At 45.9% G+C, this 14087-nt stretch overlaps 1 protein-coding gene across 23 annotated transcripts in view; it reads right to left on the bottom strand.

Moving 5' to 3' along the window:
• Nucleotides 1-13405, bottom strand: part of ptprda (protein tyrosine phosphatase receptor type Da) — a 278207-nt gene extending 264802 nt beyond the window's left edge. For all 23 annotated transcript variants that reach the window (XM_086104780.1, XM_086104781.1, XM_086104779.1 and 20 more), the window contains exons 1-3: nucleotides 13246-13405; nucleotides 13007-13135; nucleotides 12870-12909 (exon numbers count right to left, since the gene is read on the bottom strand). The gene's annotated coding sequence lies outside the window, so the exon portion shown is untranslated. The remainder of the gene's footprint in view (nucleotides 1-12869; nucleotides 12910-13006; nucleotides 13136-13245) is intronic.
• Between the last annotated feature and the right edge of the window lie 682 nt (nucleotides 13406-14087).

The following is a 14087-nucleotide window of genomic DNA, read 5'->3' as shown; positions in this document are numbered from 1 at the left end:
GGGGGTGAGGAGGGTGACGATGAGGGGGCAGACTGCATGTCGAACTGCAAAAAAATATATAAATAAATAAAATCATTTCAAATTTGTGTGCGAATGCCGAGGCATTCCAACTAGGAGTGTATGAAATACTACAAAAATGAAAAAATGGCAACATGCAAAAGCCACGCATCTATTCTGCACTTCTCATGAAAAATGTGTCATTTGTGCATTTTAACCCCTTCATGCACCCTGTTACCTGATGACATGATAACTTGTCCACTGGAGTAACCGCTGTCCCTGAGAGGCTAAAAAAAACGTACGTTTTCAAACCTCATTGTAGTTTTAACACATCCACTTGGAGAACCCCTTAGAATTTTAGATCCATTTTTCGAAACTGCTTTATCCTCACTAGGGTCGCGGAATGGGCTGGAGCCTATCCCAGCTGCCTTCGGGCAGCAGGCGGGGGACACCCTGAACCGGTTGCCAGCCAATCGCAGGGCACACATCGATGAACAACCATCCACGCTCACACTCGCACCTAGGGACAATTTAGAGTGTTCAATCAACCTGCCGTGCATGTTTTTGGAATGTGGGAGGAAACCGGAGTACCCGGAGAAAACCCACGCAGGCCCGGGAAGAACATGCAAACTCCACACAGGAAGGACGGAGCTGGAATCGAACCCAGTACCTCTGCACTGTGAGGTTGATGCGCTAACCACTCCCCCACCGAGGCGCCCCCATGGAATTTTATTGGTGAATATTTTGAACAGAAGTTTACAGCCATCCTCCAATTTTGAGAACGGTGGATTAGTTGTTCTCAACTTTCCTTCATGCGTATACATGTGTGTCTGTGTCAACGTTACTGGTAATAATGGAATCGATGTGAATGCTCGTGTCTTTGCATTTCCCCAATTAGGGCGAGGGATTTGGTAGGTGCGAGAATGCAGCAGGCAGTTGAGGCATGAACAAAGACATGGCAGTTGGCAGACTTGATATCGATCTGGAAAAATGCTCCGTGTAACTCAACCGGCAGCAGAATGTTGTAACGTACTTTTTTTCCCCCCAGTCAGAAGGTGTGGCGTCAGACCATTTGTCATGGGACCCAAGTCAGTATTTTTTTTTTCTTTTCGGGTTGGGTCTTAGGTGCGCTCATTTGTTGTCGCGCAGCAGTGCAATTATTGTCAGCCTGTGGAAAAGCTTCTCCTGCGAGTACAATTCCCACCAATGACACAGCCGGAATGTCAAGGTGGTAATTGATGAAATAGTCCCCGTCGAATACCACGTAGTTCTTTTTCCTCCCACTATATCGAGTCTGTGAGCAGCATGGTTTAAAGAAATAAAAATCCCTTTCAATTTATATCGGGGTGGCATTAACGCTAATGAGTGTATTCGTTTCAGAGCGTCATTGGGAACAAAGAAGCAACATTGATCTCTTGTCATAATGCGGCTAATAGATGAGCACCCCCGCTCCTACCATACATATATTATGACAACCCCCCCCCCCCCCCCACACACACACCCATTCTCCCCACTTTGCCCAAGTTCCTGAGGGAGTAGCTTTTACATTCTAATTTCCTCACCTGAAATCAGTGCTGCGCAGGCAGCTAATCACGCTGGCTGCTTAAACCAGTTGGGTTGCCAATCACGGGCAATTTATTTCGTTGGACTTACTTATAATTTGCACCACATTGAAAATGCTGCTTTCTCCAAGAAAACAACAAAAAAAACTGTTTGATATGTAACCAGCAGGACTGTGGTCGACCGGTTAGCGCGTCGGCCTCACGTGCAGAGGTGCAGGGTTCGATTCCGGCTCCGGCCTTCCTGTGTGAAGTTTGCATGTTCTCCCCGTGCAGGTGCTGGTTTTCTCCGGGTACTCCGGTTTCCTCTCACATTCCAAAAACATGCGTGGCAGGATAATGGAACACTCTAAATTGTCTCGAGGTGTGACTGTGAGTGCGGATGGCTGTTCGTCTCTGTGTGACCTGCGATTGGCTGGCAAACGGTTCACGATGACTCCGCCTACTGCCCGATGACAGCTGGGATAGGCTCCAGCCCCCCCCCCCCCCCCCCCGCGACCCTTATGAGGATAAAACGGATTGGAAAATGGATGGATATATGTGAAGTACAATCTCTTAAAGCATGTGTTTCATACTTTCATTCACAAAGCCTACTTTCGACACGGTGGCCTTTACTGCAATTTCTTCCTCATGCTCTGAAATTTTCAAAATTGGAATCATCCATCTATCCCTCCATCCATCCATTTTCTAATCCGATTATCCTCACGAGGCGTGCTAGAGCCTATCCCAGCTGTCTTCGGGTAGTAGGCGGAGGACACCCAGAAGTGGTCGCCAGCCAATCGCAGGGCACACCTAGACGGACGACCATTCGCGCTCACTATCACCAGTTGGAATTATTCGACGGAAATTAATGGGACTATCCCTCAACTAAAGTTTCCAATTTGGGATAGCTCCAAAAAGAAACCTTCAGGAAATCGCAACCCTACGTCCAGTAAAAAAAAAACTTTGCTGGCCTGTATAGAACTCCTCTATCGCATTTGAAGAGCGACGGAGACGGGCAACAGATCAAGCGCCAAACAGAAGCACGGGATCGCTGTCACCCGTCTTCAGTCCTGCTTTGGCAACAGCGCAGGCTTTTATCTCTCAAGGATGCTCTCTCCGTAAGGAAACGCTCAACTTGCATATCTCTCCATGGCCGCCATGAATAACCATTTGGCCCAGATCATCAATGTAGCCATCCAGTTAAGCACAGTCCTTGATTGCGACCAGACTGCGGAGGACAGGGAGAGCGTTTCAAACACTAATGGAAGTGGCGGCCCGTGTCTCCATTTTTTATTTTTATTTTTTTAAACACGGGCCACGTTTTATGGTAATCATAAAGTAAGGTTAAGTGGATAGCGGGGTCAGCCGTGAGCGAGGCAAGGTGGCAGCCGCTCGCCGTTCGCCAGGTTTCTGCACATTCTCAGCGGCACAAAACACTTTCATCCCGTCACATCACTCGTTTTCACTCGCAGTTTATGAAGCTCTCGGGGCCAGTTTATGAAAAATTCATTTGCCCGGTGGGATAAACAGCAAGCTCCGCGCCAAACGCCGGTTGTGCTGTCCCGCCCGCACCGTACAACACGACACTTGCCGTATGTCATGTGCTCGAGCCAAATGAGACGCTTTGTGGGCAAAGACGAGTGCGGAAATGACACAGCGTGAAAATGCAATGAGAGATTTTCTCAGACGCGACGGGGGGCCGCAGCTTGTCGAGAACCATGGATTTTACTTCATTGGCTTTGAAATCGTCATAGTTGGCCCTCTGTGGGAGGTCAGCGAAACGGAAAAAGGTCAAGAATACAAGTGCGGTATTTCTATTCCCTTAGTTCATGTGATTTTTGCCACAAAGCTCCTGCAGCTCCTTCAACATTGCTGTCGGCATCTTCACAGGAAATTGTAAAAGTGTGTCTGTTCCATCCTGTTGACAAAAAAAAAGTACAAACAATACCAGATTTTGTTGTCACGTGCAGGAAAGAGCCAGACATTGAAGTTCCAGTTCCATTGTGACTTATGCGCATGACTTATCTGAATTTGCACAAAATTACCGGGTGCCTATGGCTACTTATGGGAAGTTGAGACATGAGCAATGAAAACACACTCATCAGATGAATTTAATCTCACTCCACTGGAATTACATTCAGAGTCCAATTCAAACGATAGACAATATAATCCATATCCGGAGCCCGACAAATCCCTCCGTGTATAAATCCATTTCTTTCAGTCTGCGAGAATAATAGCAGCCTGAAGCAGGGCGGGATAAGAAGAGCGCACAGGGGTTGGCCCCTCCTCCCCCCAAGCTAAGGCCAATTTGCGCTATGCTCACAATGGTCATTGTGTTAAGATCATATTCTCATCGGCTCAAGTGCAGTGATTAGTGTTGTGGCCGCTGATATCCAAGACCGGAGAAGCCTTTAAGACCCACCTGGCTCTCGGTGAAGAGAAACTCAGAGATGGCCTTGGATCACCCGTCGCTCAAATATTTGAGCGACGGGTGATGTTCTCCTGGTCGTGACTTTTTATGAACACCTGGGATCGCATACTTCCATCCAAACTTCTGACACATCCACCACACGTACAGATGAGTCTGGCTTCAAAGCATTTTTTTGCCTGAGATTTGTGAATGACATTTTAATCAACAACACAGTCAGGACTGTGGAAAAAAATCATTGGTACCGCCTTACACACTCTTGAAGACTTGCACACCGTGAGAACCTAGATTAGGGTACGGAAAGTCCCACTGGACCCACCACACCCTGCCCACCACCTCTTCCAGCTACTCCATTCAGGTAAGCACATCGAACCAGGAGGCATTCAAATACATTACTTCCCTCTCGCCATGAACTCCCTAAACAGTGGCACAAATCTATCGTTGCATTTCTGCACACCCCTGTGGAAGAGTATTACCGCACTGATCATTGTAGATCGAGCTCTCTACATCCTTGAACAATTGTCGTTGATCAATATTCCACAGCACCAGACACTTTAAAGCGCTCAAGGACTTTCTCAACTGCACACCGAAAGTTGTACTACAATTACTGCGACTGATCATTTTTAAAATGGTGCACCGGTTATCTGCACCAACTGCACAACCGTCATCGTATTGATCACTTGATCTCTGCACAATGCACTCTTACATTACGGAAAGTCTTTCGATACTCATATGTCATGTCCTTATCGTAGTTGCAATACTAGTGTAGCTTATACTACCGGAGACAAATTCCTTGCGTGTTCGACATACTTGGCCAATTAAGATGATTCTGATTCTTTTACTGTTGTGTTTTCTGCTTTTCCCAGTCTTCATGGCGTTCATTGGTGCTGCACATGCTCTGCATTGTGCCGAGCCCAGTTGTGTTAGTCAGCTGGAATTTCTCTTGTATCGCTCATTGCTCAAATACTCATCACTATTTCTCCATAAATTCCAACATTTTTGGAAAACTACTAAAGCTGACGAGGGAATGTGTGCAAGGCCCTAAGGCTGACATTTCAGGTTTGCTCAACCCAGAAAGTCTACCTGGCATGAAGCTGCTTAAATGACAGACTTAAGTGGATGGGAGAATCTGCACAGACGGAGACTCGCTTTTTCGCCTCGCGTGCACACGAAGAATATGCCACGAGGTGAGTGCATGAGGAGAGTCATCCATAAAAGCCAAAGCGGTTGAGACGGTAAAAAAAACAGTGCCTCTACTGGTTGTAGCAGAGCAGTGCGCACCATATTCACCTTTAAAACCAGATCCCTCCACATCTAATTTCGCACATTCAATTAGTCCTGCCATCTTTACTAGAGATTATATACTTTGTTGATTAACCGGTTTTCTTTTACTTGCTGGAGATTAGACGGTGAAGGGAAAAAAAACTAAAAAGGAAAGATGTACCGTACTGCCATAAACTTCAATTCATGTCGTGGTGGTCCCTGCGAGGAGCGTGTAATCGCCATGACACACTGGTGTAATCCATTTAAAACACTTTGGCTCAGGCCTAAGGCGGCTTTGACTCCCACTGCAGGCTTCTCTTTCTTTTTTTTTTTCGCCTCTCACTCCATCCAAACCAGATATGTTTCACTGACTGTCTGCAATTAGCACGGCTGCCTGGAGCGGGTGAGCGGATGTTCACGCCAAAACACCTTTTGATCATCTCCAAATGAAGCATGAGCTCATTGTCCACAAGAAGAGGCGCTCTGTGGCCCGCACTTTTTCCTTCCCCGTCCCGACGAGCCTGCAGTATAATGGTGCCACTGGATCTGGCTGCCTCAGCAAACATGAGATCACGCTGAACCTTTTGCGACTGTGAATTGTAGTAAATATACTGGTGGGTTTTATTTAATACAGGGTAACCTGAGAGGTCAAAGCTAATTGAACAAATTGCACACTCAGAGGAACCGTATTAAACGATTTAGCCACCAATAAATGTTGGGCCGCTGTGGATGAGTTGTTGCTTTTTTTTCCCTCACTGAATTTTGTGGAACTCTGTTGAGACCAAATTTTGTCGCCAATGCCAAGGCCACACCAGATGACAGAACACCTTAACATTTTTTATTTTAGCGTCGCCCTTCTGTCTATGAGTGTTTCTAAAACTTTATCGAGCCAGGGCATTTCACATGAGAAAAATCTCATGATGTCATCTCAACAAAGGCACACATTGACGAAGAGGTCTTTGACAATGTCATTGTTCTGCCTGTCACTAGATGTTGCTGGCATAGACAGATGAACAATGACACGTGGTTTGTGGTGTACAAATTGTAATCTCAAGGCTCATCGTGTGAAGTTGGATTTATGTCGTGTGGTACAGCGGCACGTTGCAGCAGTGGGACAAATGTTCGACGACGAGGAACTTGCCTTTGAAGGAAGCCGGCAAATGGCAAAATTGGGCTACTTTATGACGTTAATATTGTGGTGTCTTCAATTTGATGAAGGCCCACCAGAGGGGTAACCGCTAATTAAAGGAGAAAGGAGTTGCGAAACTGGCAGGGTAGAAAGTCAAGAAAAGAAAAAAAAAAACATCAACGGGGTTGTTGCTGGAAGGACCTCAGCTAAACTATCCTCAAAAGCAATTCAATTGTATGTGTTAACATATGAAAACATCTCGTGAATGAATGTTTTCTCTGGCCCAATTTCAGTTTTTCGGGGGTTCAATTTGCCGCATCAACGTGTCATGTCCGCCCGGTGCCATGTTAGTAAGCCAGCTCATCCCCGGACTTGCTAAAAATAACATCAACTCTCGAAGGATATCACATTCCCCAAGTCCACAGCTCAATCTCACCTTCCTTGCCCACTGCCACCCCCCTCCCCCAAGTCCCCCGCCACACCCACCCCCACGCATCTCCTCACCCACTTTCACTCCGACTAGATGGATCGTCTCACCCTCAATTCCATGCTTCCTCAGACGGAGAGATTGATTCGTCTGCAGGACTCCTCTGACCTTTGATATGATCCAATAAGGGACACATGGCACTAACCATATTAGCCAATCAAAGTGTGTGTGGGGGGGGGGGCATTTGGAGTGAAAGGAATGTGTTTCCGTTCCCCGGGGGCATTCCGACCACTACCTTTTTTCCATACCGCTTGGTCATCTGTCCATCTCCTGCCAACCCGAATGGTGTGGCCCGGGAGGGAAACTAAAAGATGCAAATTGCACTTTGCCTAAAGGCTCTTTGCGTCAAATTAAATTTTCACATCGATCCAAGTTATTTCGACAGGAATGATGTGGCACATTTACCTTCTCCCCTGCCCCCTCTCTCTCCTCTGTCAGTTTATTTAGGTATTCTGTTGCTATCATCTTGGGTATTCCCACATTCCCCCTTTTAACGCTATTCCTTGGGGGGGAACTTGATCCTTTCAGACTTTAGAGGCACTTTTGCAGAGCTGCTGTGATGCTATGATAAGATTTAACTACACGTATAAGCCTTACAATCGAAGGGTGCTCACTTTCTTTAGACCTTCAATTCACGCACAACCCTTTAGGGACTATTTGAGGAATTTTGCATCTGGAATAGCAATTTTGAACTCCCATGAATGAAAAGATACCTCCAACATTTGCGGAACACTTGTCATTTTTATATCGTGCATGTCACTACCAGTTGCTCCTGTGTAGCATTTAGGAATTAAATCCCTCACATCCATCCATCCGTCCATTTTCCGATCCGCTTTATCCTCTCAAGGGTCGTGGGGGTGTCGGAGCCTATCCCAGCCATCTTCGGGCAGTAGGCGGGGGACACCCTGAACCGGTGGCCAGCCAATCGCAGGGCACACAGAGACGAAGAACCACCCGCGCTCACACTCACACCTCGGGAAAATTTAGAGTGTTCCATTAACCTGCCATGCATGTTTTTGGAATGTGGGACGAAACCGGAGTACCCGGAGAAAACCCACGCAGGCACAGGGAAAACATTCAAACTCCACACGGGGAGGCTGGAGGCAGAATTGAACCCTGCACCTCTGCACTGTGAGGTCGACGTGCTAACCACTGGGCCACCGAGCCGCCCCCTGCGTCGCATTTATCAATTAAATCCCTCACGTGCATGTCATTCAAATTTGGAAACAATGGGACGTTTTACTCTTGTTTGCTTTTAAAGAAAGGCCAGAAAAATAGGTAAAAAGGCCATTTCAAAGATAAGCTTTTGAGCAATTCTTGCCCAGGACGCTTGAAAGACATCGTTTTAATGGGCTGCACATGCCCGCGACATTTGGTCAGGACTTGGGACCTCCAAAAATGGATTGACAAGTGGGAATAGAAGGAAGACGACGAAACAAAGAAATTTCAAGAGGGACTTTGCGCGGTGTGCTCAAAGGTTTTGACAGATCCCAGCCTGCCACTTGTTGGAAGAAGAAGTGGAAAAGGGCCATGCTGCGAGTTCGTTAAGTGTTGCGAAAATTAGATCACAAGGCCTGCCATGTAACAAGAGTGGGTGGGGGGAAAGTGGGGGGGGGGCATTTGGAGAACCAAGGCGCACCTCCTCAGTACCGTTGGCTTGTCATCTCCAAACAAGCAGAACGGAGCCCTGGAAGCCAGGGTCTTAGATAAAGACGAGCCCAGTATGGCCCAAGCGTTGCGAGGGATCCCCGCTCTCCCACAATCCCTCATTGTTATTCTCCCATGATGCCGAGCGCCGAAGCTCCGGCGGGGCTAGCTGAGAGCAAGATGGGGGTGTTTATATGTGTGCTCCCTTTCAGGTCACTGTACACACAGGATTAGGGAGGGGATTGCAATGTTCTAAGCCTTAAAAAAAATAAGAAATCCCATCTCCTGTTACTCTCACGCAAGAATCACATTTTTTGCGTTTTCTGTCACATTCTTATCATTATGAATCCCTCCGTTTGTGATCGTCACCGTTTTGGTTTTTAACAGCACAGCAGATGCAACACGCAGAGTTAAAACTTCACAATAAAAGTGAAGCTATCGCGGTCAGTTCATGCGACAGACTGCTAATTAACGATCTGACGACGCCCCTTGCCAAGACATGATGGACAGTCCACCCACATTAGATGACATCGCGCATCTGTTTGGGACACGCGCTTTCGACTGGCGCTCATTTGCAAGGATTTCCAAGTCAGAATTCGTCAAAGTGCGAGCCCTGGTATTCGCAGAAAAGTGGCTCCTTTGAACAAATTGGCCGAATTACTGTTCCATTTTTGGTGGGTCCTGTTCTGAGAGACTCATTCACCTATTTCAAATAGATCGGGGAAATGCCGAGGGCTTTTTTTTCTGAATTTCCAAGTGCCGTGACTTCAGTGTAAGAGCTTTAGGACAGTTACGGTCGAGCTCAGGCAGCAGAGACGGAACAAAAACGGTTTTGCAAGATATTTACTGGCGGAGAATATCAACGTGAACAAGTGTTCTTCGATGTTTATTTACGATGTTCACCGACTGTGAGTTCCCAGCTGGCTTAAAAAGAAAAGCCTTTGGAGCATTTCAGAAGTGGCATCCTCAATCTAGACCAGTGGTTCTTAACCTGGTTGGATCGGACCCCAGGGGTTCGGTGAATCGGTCTCAGGTGTTCGACGGAGCCTCTACCATGGAGTTTAAGAAAAAAAATAGTCTGTGTGTTGATTTAAAATGGACGTTCCAGATTCCCGCTTTCACTTTCCCGTCTGCTTACGTCTCTTACCCCCCCCCCCCCCCCCAGATTGCTCGGATTCACCGCAATCATTTTCCATCCTGGAATTTCCCTTCGATGCTAACTGAGTAGGGTCTAATTGATTTCTCTTGTTGGTTCCAGGCTTGGAGCTGCGCGGAAAGAGGCCTTAATCCTCGCGGCTTTCATACCCGTCACAGCTGCGGCGAAATTTATATAGCGAGAAAGAAGCTGCATGTGCAGTGAGCTCACCGGCCGCAATACAAGAAAGGATCCCTTAATTGGGGAGAAGTCAGCGACTGGATCACATAGATCAAACTTAATGGCGTTCACGTCTCCTGCGGAAGGCAAACATTGTCGTAGAGCGCAACTTAACAAGCGTCTGATTTACGAGCGGAGCCGCGGAAGTAAACAGCACAGGTGAGTCGCTTTCGTCGGGCGCAGCATTTTTTGAGATTCGCGGGGTGGGGGGCTTCACCTGCTTATTTGTCACGCTAAAAGCGTCAGTAGGACTAAACAAGGAAGCAGCCGGGTGTTAAATATTGGATGGCGTGCACCGTCAGTGGTTTTAGATGGGGAGGTCGGAAAAAAATTGGCAGGCGCTAAAGGTTTTTGAGTTTTTTTTTTTTTTTTTAAACATAATGTAAACAATTGCATCAATTGGAACTTGTTGCTGGGAAGAATTCATGACCTCGGGCGAAAAGGCATTCAAGCAGGTCATGATCAGACAAATGTTGTCATTGCAATAATTTATACACTCTGTATTACATACAAAATCCTAAGGACAAGTCAGGGACTAACCCTCACAAACACAAAACAGGCAGGTACAAGAACAGGACTTTAAAGCCCACGAAAAAACAAACGGGGACAAACGTAGGCAATCACAGTGAATTACTTGGGATGAACTAGAAACCATAACTGGGGGACACGCCCATATCGAAAGCAAACAGGAACGGGGAGAAAATGCAGCGCCGAATGGAGTCATTCACATTAAATTCAAATTCGCGACTCTATTAGATATAAAACATAATGGGAGACATGCCCATCAGGATGTTCAGATGACAAACCGAGAGGCTGATGCTCCTGAGCAGAGCCGTTTATTTATATATTTTTTCAAAAATGGATGCAGCGACAGATGTATTAATTTGCATTCATTTCACTAGCGCTGCTCTGTATTAAAAATCAACATCGATAACGGCGCACTGCCACCATGCCCTGCAAATATTCTATTCCGAGAATTCCGAGACAAGCCTGCCTGGCAAAACCTTCACCATCATAGGCTGTTGCTAGGCAGACTCTGTGGGGCAGAGTTTTGGGGGGGTTTTTTGTTTTGTTTTTAATTGGAGGAACGCATCGTATTTGTCACCCCCAAATACTTTGGAATTCATAAAAAAAGTGAATGGCCATGGACTGGCCGGCAGTGTGAATTATTTTTTAAAATGATTTTTTTTTTGGACAGCTCTATGGTTTGCTGGAAAAAAAGAAAACTACTGTGCCTAATCATCTGACTGAACAGCCTGAAAGGATCAGAAATGCTTGGATCTCTAAGCCGTGGACCGCCTTCAAAGTGCTTGTCACCGGTACCGGTGCATTGTTCAATTAAGGGTTTGAGATTTATGCTCGTCTAAAAAGGTACCACACAGGGTAAAGAAAGCAGAAAGTTTTATCAGGGTATGTTAAAGCATGAACTTCACTGCTGCTGAGGAATGTCCAAATGTCAATCATAGTTTGACACTGGAATGGACTGATATGGGAAATCCAGTGGAGGCATCAGGAAAGAGACTCACTCAAGTACAGTGCTTAAAGTCCCTGTAAAGTAAATAGATGTCATTTTGGCACATCACGGAGAAGTGTGTTGATAAAAACTGCCAATTTCATAAAATGAAACTTGAAAACCCTGAAAATAAATAAATAAATATGCCGTTGGCTCAAGCTCTAAAGCGCTGTGGGTGTGGCCACTAAATGTGCTGAAACCACGACACACTCAAGTGACAAGTCTCAATCAATTATCACTTCCAAAACCTGTAAAAAAAATAATAATGAAAAAAAATGGATGCAGCATCTTTCTCGTGCCTAAACATAATTACATGTCTGAGCTGCCAAAATATTGAAACTTTAACCCTCCGGTGGCTGGAATGTAACACACCGGGCTTTTTCAAAAGCGGCACACCAGCCCGACGCCACTATCCACACGCGTGCGGACAGATCGGACTCTTGGAAAAAAGAAAATTTCCCTCCTCCTCGCTCTTCTGTGTCTCTCAGCATGACGTGCGTGCGCACACTCAAGGAAAAAAAAAACTAGAGGTACTCTAAAGCGGCCATGACAGCGACTACCCAAAAGGAAGATGCAATTTCAGGGCATAAGCATGATGCGAATGAGGGCACCATGTCGACTCAAGTGCGTCACTGGGGCTCGGTTTAGCCACACCCAAAAAGAACAGTTTCACAAATGAGTCCTACACATTCTTATTGAAAGCAATTTACCTTCAAACACATTTACTATATTTAGAATTCTCTGAATTCATATTACAGGGTCTTGAACTTCTTTTTGCACTTACATGAAGGTGTATGAATAAAATTCTGCTGTTTGACGGAACAGAAATGCCTTCATGAATCACTGTGATGATGTCACACAAACATTGCTCCTATCAGGTTGATACTGTTTTGTTCCCCCAGGGCCAAAAAAAGCACCCGAAAAGCACATTTGCAATAGGAAGAAAAAAAATAGTGTTTTGTTAATCTTGGTCATTTTAACACCATGTAAGACAGCAAATGAGGTGCCAGGTTAAGACCACCTGAGGTGTCAGTAGGGTGGGGAGGTTCGGGGGGGCAGGGGAGCCCACTTCCTTGCAGCGGACAGCACGGAAGTACGGTCGGCGGCGCCCTATCACAACACGTACGCTCATTGCCACATTCCTCATGAACTTTGCCCAACTTTTCCACGACAATCTCAGCTTTCAACACGACCATTAACCTTTTGAAAGTTCAAATAACAAGTCTATGCTTCTCCAGACCAAATAAACGTTCTGTAAGTGTCCAAAAACTTTTCTCAGCATGCCCCCAATGATGATGCTGCAGTTGCTGCATCCTCCTTTTTTTTTCCTTCTTTTTTTTTTTTTTTTAATGTGTCATTCATCAGTGTTTGAAGGTGCACAGTGTGGGGTATAAGCGATAGATAATTGATGGAGGATGTGCGCGGCGGAACATCACGCATCCCAACTTCACCGCACATGAAAAGATGCAGAGAAAAAGTGTTTACTTACTATCCACGCCGGAGCGGTTGAACGGTAAAGCACCCGATAACTGTGTTTAAAAGAGAGAGGACAGGGTAAGGAGATGGGGTTGCCACAATCAAAATTGGAATTTTCTCATCATCAGCACATCCAAACGTCTTACATACCAGGGCTTGAAGGTTTGAGTCCTGAAGAAATTCCAGAGGAGTCCCTTTCATCCAAGTCAGAAAACAGCAATGCGTTTCTTATTCCCAAAAAAAAAAGGTGTTCTTTGTTTTGTTTTGCTTTGTTGCGAACTGTAAGAGAAGAATTCCATTAGCCACCCTCAAAAGTCCGAGAGCCGGGATGAGCGGGGGGGAAAAGTCAAAATCGAGATCATTGTAAAGGTGGATCGGACACATGGTACCTGCTCTCTTGAGTAGCGTCTGGATGAGAGCGCCAAGAAGAAGATGGGCAGGGAGCAAATCACGCTTTTCCCGAGGAAACCGAGCCGCTGCGCGCTGTCAGATTTACACCATCAGGCGTGCACATCCAAACACACACACACAGACGTGCACTCACATAGCTCATGGGCTTGGAGTGGAGAGAGAAAGAGAAAGTGTGTGTGTGTGTGTGTAAGAGAAAGAGGGGAGAGAAAGCGAGCGAGAGAGAGAGTGAAACGTTCCCACTCCCTCCGCACGAGGGCAAGCTCGAGCGGCAAACTCAAAACTATTCATTTTTCTGTATGCTGCCAACTGAACATTCGAATTCAGGTATTAGTTAGAAGGCAACCTGCAGGTTCGCAGATATTGAAGAAAAGAAAGGGACCGCCACTGATCCTGGGGGGTTTCATTGTTATAATGGTAACGCTGACTCACCTGGTAAAATTTGTAATAATAATGCAGACTCAAAATCCTGATGCATTGAAACGCAATTGGGTTTTTTTTTTTACAAGCGCTGTACTTTCCCACCTTTGAATCATAAAATTGTAAGCCGAGGGGTTCGTAGTTTTTACTTTAGGAACGGCAAAAGGAGAGATGATGCATGAGAGATGATTTGAATGCAGTTTTATTGAGAAGGAAAAAAAGACGTCTGCGCCGCAGCACGTTCGAGAGCGCAACTCCTTCTTCCGCTACTAAAACACTTCCTGTTTCCTTCAGCCAATCAGACGCTCTCAACATAAACATGTTTAAGAACTTATCAAAGGGAATATAATTTAGGTAACATCACAGACAATACTGTAAAGCTCAAACATAAAACGATAATAAT

The sequence above is a fragment of the Hippocampus guttulatus genome, chromosome 2 (genome assembly GCF_054856545.1).
Source record: "Hippocampus guttulatus isolate MCC_2025c chromosome 2, RoL_Hgut_1.0, whole genome shotgun sequence".
In the NCBI taxonomy this organism is placed as follows: Eukaryota; Metazoa; Chordata; class Actinopteri; order Syngnathiformes; family Syngnathidae; genus Hippocampus; species Hippocampus guttulatus.
The sequence above is the reverse complement of the archived record's forward strand: the minus strand, read 5'-3'. Positions and strand labels throughout refer to the sequence as shown.